Source organism: Mustela putorius, unplaced genomic scaffold, assembly GCF_011764305.1.
Source record: "Mustela putorius furo isolate JIRA1106 unplaced genomic scaffold, ASM1176430v1.1 tig00003898_pilon_pilon_pilon, whole genome shotgun sequence".
Taxonomy (NCBI): Eukaryota; Metazoa; Chordata; class Mammalia; order Carnivora; family Mustelidae; genus Mustela; species Mustela putorius.
The window spans coordinates 19,718,478-19,725,338 of NW_025422047.1; positions in this window are offsets into that span (position 1 = coordinate 19,718,478).

A 6,861-nucleotide genomic window follows, 5' to 3' on the forward strand; every position below is an offset into this window, starting at 1 on the left:
GACAAAATAATGCTTTAATTATGCTTTAATTTATAATTATTATTAGTGCTTTAACATTTATTGCTATGCTATCACTATCTTAAAACTAATATTAGTTTTATTGTTGTACCTGTATTTTAAAAGTGAGTTCTACAAATGGGGGAACAAGTGCTGAACAGAGAGATATGTAGGGTAGCAGAACACAGGCAGGAACACATGCAGGCTCAGGTTCTGGGTCACAGCAGGCTGTGTGTGAGCTGAGCACTTGGCCGGACCACCTGTGCTGTTTATGCCTGCTTTGGACTAGCTGTGGTTTTTACATGCAACAAAGGGTGTAGTTAATATTGTCAGGAAATTACTACAAAATGAAAGTTTATACCTGGACATTTCAATAAAACAATCTGGCTGTTTCTTACAGAACTATGGCTTTCCTGAGTATTTTCACTGACAGGGTTGAAAACTCTTGTCCACACACAAGTCTCTTCACAGGTGTTTTATAGCTGTTCATATATAATTACCAAAGCTTGGAAGTATCAGCATGTCCTTCAACAGATAAATGAATAAATAAATGGTGTTCCATACAAGCAATGGAATATGATTTGGTGCTAAAACGATCAGAGCTATGAAGTCATGCAGAGATAGGAGAATCTTACATGCATTTTACCAAGTGAAAATAGCCTATCTGAAAAGGCAATGTTGTGTATGATTTGATCCTATGACCTTCTGGAAAAGGCAAAACTATGGAGGGAGTAAAAGATTGTGGTTGCCAAGGATTGAGGGGAAAAGCAGGGATGAATAACACGGAAAATACTTAGTGTAGTGAGCGTACTCTCTCCAATACTATACTGGTGGACACATGTCTTATACAATTGTTTACACTCACAGAATGTACAACAACAAGAAGGAACCCTAAATAAACTGTGGGCTTTGGGTGATATGGTGTGGCAGTGTAGGCTCATCCATTCTGAAAAGGCCAGGGGGAGGTTGACAATGGGAGAAGCTATACCTGTGTGGGGACAAGAGGTACATTGGAAGCCTCAGTACATCTGCCTCATTTTTCTTTGAACCTGGTTGAGATGGTTAAAAAGAAGAAAGTCTTTAAAACATTAAAATCAGACACATGAAGCTAAAGTGTATGAAGAGTTAGAGTATTTTACATATATGATTCCCCTAGAAATATTACCTAATGATATCTTTTCCCTCCTTTTTGCAAAAAGATCCCAAGTTTTCATTTTGAAATGTTCTCAAAAATTGTACATGCATCCCTGACTGGAAATTCTGAACTTCTAAGTTAAAATTTCAAGGATAAACCCAAAATCCAGAAAACAATTAGGCTGTTTTAGAGAGAATGCTCCTTGCTTTCCATATTAGTAAGCGCATCCACCTCCTCTAGGGTGTCTCAATAGAGGAGTTTCTTTTATTCATATAATATGTAATTGTATGAAATAAAAATATTTAGGAAATATGTCTTCAAAAGAGCATCCTGTTTGCCTATGGTTGAACCATGGTACCCCTCGGTCTCACTGCTTGTGAAAGAATTTCAGTCAGTGAATAAAGTCTCATTTTTTTCCAGTGTCAATATGAATTTATTTTCTCCTTGATATATTATTGATGTCATAGGAGAAATGAAAACCTGATAGAATCTCATCCTGTGTCTCTGTTTCTGAAGAGGCTTCAGCCATTGGTTAGGACCAACCTCAGAACCAGTAGATCACATGTGGTTGTGCAAATGGTCTTGGGGTCCATGATGCAGGCAGTTTCACCCCACTCTGACACCAGTCCACATTGCACACAACCAGTTCTTAGTAAAAGTTTGCTTTTTATATAGTATGAATGAAATTTGGAGCTGGAAGTACCTTTAGAAATCCTTTAGTCCAATTTAATGTTATAATTCAGAGACTATAATCAAGTTGGCTGTAAAAAACAATTAGGTAGGGAATGAGCTGGAGGAAAGAGAAAGTGGGTTTCCTCACTTCCTCTTTAACATTCTTGCTCCTGCCTCCTTGTTGTAGGACCATTCTGCTGGGTAAAGAGGACATATATAATGCAAACCCAGCCACTTAGATCTCTGCACTTTGAATCTGAGAAAGATGTGGTTCAATCAGTTTGAACACCTGAATGGAGAGTTCCAATTTGTGTAAATGTCTGAGACCTTGGGCTGGAAAGGAGACTTGGGCTGAGCCACTGTCTTTCTACCAGCAAACTTATCCATCACTCACTGTTTCTGTAGGAGAAATCCAGAGGTGATAGTTTCACCTGAACATCTACATGTATTTCTAAGGACGTTCCCCAAAATAGAAAATATATTTATTATGCCAGGCAGACATCCCTTGAAGGCAGGATGAGTATAATGAGCATAACTTACACATTATAGGATTTGGAAGATTTCTGCAGTGCAAAAACCAGGAAGCTGTTAGACGATATTTTCTAGGCCAATACTTGAAAATAAGTAAAGTAATATTCTGTAAAAACATCGTGGAGCTGGAAATTTTGCCCAAGGGTTGGCGTTATCTGTGCAACAGTTAGTCCATGGAAGAGATCCATTCATACGAATGGTCACATTCAGTTCTGAGAGTCACACCTAAAATTTGCAAAAATTGACCTTCCCGCCAGCAGAGGGAACTTCACCCAGAGAAGAATCTGAGAATTCTTATTTTATGGGGAATGGGGGAGAGAATGGAAGATTCTCAGACTCAAGAAGTTTTCCACACATAAAAACACATTTCTTATATATGCATATACTTATATATTCAATTGATTTTCTTCACTGTAGCTGTCTTTGAATCATTCATGTAGGGAGAGGAGGATGAAAATGAGTTTTACTCTTCGTCCTTTCTCAGATCTGAGAGTAGGCTTCACAAAAAAGGGGCTTCTCCTTTTGAAAATGAGGTAGTCTTGGTTTCCCAAAAATCATTTCTCCTGATCAGCTCTTTAAGGCCAGTTTCTGGGTGGCACCATTCCGGGGGATGCACAGTATTTGTGCTTCCCTATTATTCCCCTGCTCCCTTATCATTGAGATTTGGTTCTTTACTTTTGTCACAGTCATCTCAACTGACAATGATTCCACATTTTGACTGTTGGTATTGTCAGTCCTCTGGGAAGAAATTCAAAGTCATGGGCAAGAGCAAGTAGGAGGAGGAGAGTCTGAGGTAAGAGATACTTAAAATATCAAATGATCTTCATTCTTTTACCCTAATCCTTGCTTCCATGTGCCTTTTAGAAATAGTTTTTCTCCATAATAGACAACTGAGGATGGTATATTTGGCACAAAGGAAAAGTTTTGTTTTCTTTGTTTAAGGGAGTAAATCATGATTTCAAACATGTATACCCAGCCCATCCTAAAATAAACAACAATAGCATCTACCTCTTTCCAACTTACTAACAGTGACTCAGTGGCATGCAGGCATGTAAATCTTGTTCTCTACATTCCTACTGTACAGTTCATCCCTGATCTAAGATATAACTTGCTTGACTGATTGCTGCCTTGATGCAGATGAGTCCCTCAGAGACACCAGCTAAGAGAAGAGCATTTCTCCAGCGAGTTCAGTAGAGATGTGACCACAAGACATCAGTGCACCTGTGATGATGCAGAACATGTGGAATTTTCATTTTAGTGCATCTGATGGACTAGACTATGGCAATAGCAGAATCTTTTCTTATTGGCTGGTATTAAATGTGGGAAGTTACCCTGTTACAGGAAAGAAGGGATGGCCTGATAAGAGAGGGAGCTGATTGGAGGCCGCAATTCTGAACGTGAGCTTAACTGGGAGGAACCATAAAGACATCCATGGGAGCTTTAATCATGTTCTCGTGGCTGCAGCTAAACTGTGAGTTGAATGTTTATGGGCAACAGTATATTAGTGGATATTCTCCAGAATTGAAGACTGGCTTTACTCAGGTTTCCTCCACTTAGTGTAGAAAAAGAGAATTCTGAAGCATAATAACCTGGAATCTCTTCTCCTTTCTCTGAACTTTTTCTTTCTGCACACAGTTCAGCCAGGGAGAGAATGTGGAGCAGCATCCTTCTACCCTGAGTGAAAAGGAGGGAAGCAGCTCTGTTATCAACTGCAGTTATTCAGACAGTGTCTCCTTTTACTTCCCCTAGTATAAGCAAGAACTTGGGAACAGTTCCCAGCTCCTTATAGACATTCGTTCAAGTGTGGCCACAAAAGAAGACCAAAGACTCACTCTTTCATTTAATAGGACGGCCAAACATCTCTCCCTGCACATCAGAGACACACAGCCTGAAGACTCAGCTGTGCACTTCAGTGCAGCAAGCACACATTGCTTCCCAGGCACCTGCTGCCTGCACTCAGACCTGGGACTGGGGCAGCCTCCTGTCCTATGACACAGGCCATCAAGGATAGCTTTTGTGCTGTTGTCTGTCTATAGGTGGAAGCTAATATGTTAGACTATTAGGATTTAGATGACCCAAATAGGGTGAAAACATTTTGAAACATTTTGTTAGATGAATCTTGTTTTTGGATTCTTGATATGATTTAATAAAGTTTTATTTTGAAATTCAGATCTTCAAGATGACTTTACATTTGTTCTTCTCACTCTCTCTTATAAATACCCACTTAGTACTGATATTACAGTCCTTATTATGGAAGGCCATTTAACCATTGCATTTCAAAAGTATCGATAATGAATTTTGTGATTCTAAAACTTACATGTCAACATGGAAATATGGAAAATAGAAAAATGAGAGTTATAATTCTGTAATCACAAATATTGCAGATATTCCTTTTAGTCTCTAAGGATTCTTATTATAATGAGGGTCATGAAATTTTTACCTTGTGTATTTCAATTTTAACATTCCCTTCTTCACTAATTCTTTCCCTCAAACATCTGCTTTTTAAAATGTAAATTTGGGGTGGGAGGTGTCGAGATGGTGGAAATGTAGCTGGCTGAGTTGACATCAGATAGCAGGAGAATAGCTAGATAGTTTATCAAACAATTCCGAATACCTACAATTCCAACAAGAGATGGAAGAGAAGAGCAGTAATTCTAGAAACAGAAAATCGACCTCTTTCTGAAAGGTAGGACCTGCTTTGAAGTGAATCCAAAGCGACGGGAAGATAGACTGTGGGGGGAGGAGCCATCTCACGGCAAGCAGCAGAGCAATGGAGCAAAAAGTCAGAACTTTTAAAAGTCTGCTCCATGCAGGCCATCGCTCCAGAGGCTAAGCCAGGGTGAAGCCCATGTGGGGACAGTGTGGTCTCATGTCCCATGGGGTCACAGTAGGATCTGGGTTCTTGAGTGTCACAGAGCTTGAAGTATTAGAGCAGGGAAGCCAGCTATGGAGATGGGGTTATGGAGTGAGCTCTCAACTTGGGGTTACCTTAAACTGTGGTCCGTGTCACAGTCAGAACACTGCTCTGTGAGCAGAGAGCCCATAATATCTGGGGAGAGCCCCCTGGAAGAGTGCAGGGATCTGCTGGTTTGGGAGACTCCAGGAGGGGCTATGTGCCAGATCAGAGCCTCTTGGTCACAAGCTGGGTGAGCTTGGAGCGAGGCCAGAGGCCAGGGAGATGGGAGTGATTAGGCGCATTTCTTGAAGGTTGTACTGAGGAGTGGGGCCCCCCAGCTCTCTGCTTCTCCAGGCCAGAGATTGGGAACCTTCCATTTTCATTCCCATCCTCCAGAACTCTATAGAAAGCATTCAGGGAACAAAAGCTCCAGAAAGTGAACCCGAACCCAAGCAGATTACTTAGCTTGGCCCCTGGTAAGGGCAGTGCAATTCCACCTCATGCAAAGACACTTGAGAATCACTACAACAGGCCCTTCCTCCGGAAGATCAGCAAGAAATCCAGCCAAGGCCAAGTTCACTTTACCAAGGAGAACAGCTGAATTCCAGAGGAGGAAAAAGCAAAGCTTGGAATTCAAGGCTTTCCCCCCCATGATTCTTTATTCTTGCAAAGTTAATTAATTTTTTTAATTTTATTTTTTTCTTTTGCTAAAATTTTTTTAACTTTCACTCTTTCCTATTTTAACATTTTTTAACTAGTTTAGCTTAACAATACCTTCCATTAAAAAAATCTTTTTTAAACCTTCATTATTATAGTCATATTTTATCCTTCATTGTATGTAACTCTATTTTTTGTATGCACAAAGTGTTTTTTCTTCTAAAAAATATTTTGGGTGAAGCCCACACGGGGTCAGCGTGGCCTTAGGTCCCGCAGGGTCACAGAAGGATTGGGGGTGTCTGAGTGTCACAGAGCTTACAGGTATTATAATGGGGAAGCCAGCTACAGAGACAGAGCCGACAGTGAGCTCACAGCTTGGGGGTACCTTGAACCGGGCACAGGCTTGGTGAGCTCAGAGCGCGGCCGGAGGTCAGGCAGATGGGAGTTACTGGGCGCTGTTCTCTGAGGGCGCACTGAGGAGTGGGGCCCTGGGCTCTCGGCTCCTCCGGGCCAGAGACCAGGAGGCCACCATTTGTATTCCTGTCCTCCAGAACTCTATGGAAGGTGCGCAGGGAACAAAAGCTCCTGAAAGCAAACCCGAGTGGATTACTCAGCCTGGGCCCAGGTAAGGGCGGTGCAATTTCACCTGGGGCAAAGACACTTGAGAATCACTACAACAGGCCCCTCCCCAAGAAGATCAACAAGAAATCCAGCGAAGACCAAGTTCACCTACCAAGGAGTGCAGTTTCAATACCAAGGAGAGCAGCAGAATTCCAGAGGAGGAGAAAGGAAAGCATGGAACTCATGGCTTTCTCCCTATGATTCTTTAGTCTTGCAGTTAATTTAATTTTTTTCTTTTTCATTTTTTTTCTCTTCTTCCGCTAAAATTTTTTTAACTTTTACCCTTTTCTTTTTTAACATTTTAAACTAGTTTATTTTTTTCTTTTTTATACTTTTCTTTATTTGTTTTCTT